Source organism: Otolemur garnettii, unplaced genomic scaffold (assembly GCF_000181295.1).
Source record: "Otolemur garnettii isolate 467f Iridium unplaced genomic scaffold, OtoGar3 scaffold00184, whole genome shotgun sequence".
Classification (NCBI taxonomy): Eukaryota; Metazoa; Chordata; class Mammalia; order Primates; family Galagidae; genus Otolemur; species Otolemur garnettii.
In genome coordinates, this window is record NW_003852579.1 from 95,921 (window position 1) to 97,634 (window position 1,714).

Sequence of the window (1,714 nt, forward strand, 5' to 3'; positions counted from 1 at the left end):
CTCCCTCATACTTGCCCTCGTAAATTCATTTGTTGACAGAATTTTTTTGAAAAACAATTATGTATCAAGTCTCTGCTCTATGCCAGTGTAATAGATACCAAGGCAGTATAAGTAATAGTTCCTCCTCTCAAAGCATTTACAGTCCCGAGGGGAATTAAGACATTCTCAGAACAGTTAGAGACAGCCCATGGTTAAGTGCCAATGGGTTTGGCCCAGGAAAGAGCAGAAAAAGCTTAGTACATTGCCAAGGTTTGAGCCTGGGAGCCTTGGAACAGTGGTGCCATTTATAAAAATGGAAAGTTGGGGGAAAGGAGAGCTGTTTTGGAAGCAGATATACCTATATGAAATATCACAGTCTTTATAAATTACTATTTGGCTATGCAAATGAGCAGGGCTGCATAAATAACGATGAGACTGCAGGGTGCCAGGAACTACAATAATTTCTACCTTTGATTAAATGTGGGTGGTGTGCCAGGCACTGTGCAAGGTTGTTTGCATTCGTTATCACTTAATCTTCACAACTCTGTGAGGCCTTAATGAGCCCTATTTTTCAGATGAGGGAACTGAGACTTGGAGAGAGGTTGGGTAGCTTGCCAAGGCTTTGTAACCAGTGGGAAAGTGACAGATTACGATTTGCACACGAGTGTGTTCAACTCCAAACCACAATGCCATGTTATCCAGGAAGATGTGGGAGATACCATCTCTGCTTTCAGGTGTAAGTTGAAGGCACAGGCAGGAATGCCAGCAGGCATTGACCAGTTCCGCAGGGAGTCAGCTCTTCATCACCCTCCTACTTCATAACATCATCAAAGATAGCTCAGAGGAAGTGATCACTGTCAACTGGAGTGGTCAGGAAAGAGTTGAGTTTGTTTCTTTGCTTTTTAGAGATGGGGTCTTGGGATCTCCTTCTATCACCCAGGTGAGGGTTCAGTGGTGCCATCATAGCTCACCAACCCTCAAACTCCTGGATTCAAGTTATCCTCCCACCTCAGCCTCTGAGTAGCTGGGATTACGTGCATGTGCTACCACGCTTGGCTAACTTTTTCCTAAATTTTTGTAGAGATAGAGTCTGGTTATGTTGCCAGGTTGGTCTCAAACTCCCAAGCGATTCTCCTGTCTTGGTTGTCTTGGTCTCCCAAAGGGCTGGGGTTACAGGTATGAGCCACCAGACATGGTCGCAGAAGTTACATTTTAAGCCAGGCCTTGAAGGATAGATGAAATTTAACTAGCAGAGGAAATGGAGAGAGGGCATTCCAAGCAGAGGAGGCTGCAAATATAAAGGAGAGAGGAGATAGACGTGGATGAGTTACGTATGGAATAAAAAATTTAGATTGGGGCCTGGTGAGAAGTCAATTCTGGAAAATCAGATATGCAAGTCCTCAAATGCCCTTGAATATACTGTAGGAAGGAAAAAGGCTTAATAGTATTTTAAATTGTGATGGGAGGGTGGTAGAAGGAGAGTATCTAGTGAACTTAAAGTGATTTTTTTTTTTGGAAGGCTGTAATATTCAGGATGGATGGGAATTAGCCATTTAAACTATATCAAACCTGAGTTGATACTATTTGAGAGTGGCAGGAGGGAAAATGAAAAAGGAGGAGATGGGTATGAGACATGTTTTTTTTTTTGAGACAGAGCCTCAAGCTGTCCCCCTGGGTAGAGTGCCATGGCTTCACTGCTCACAGCAACCTCCAACTCCTGGGCTCAAGCGAGTCT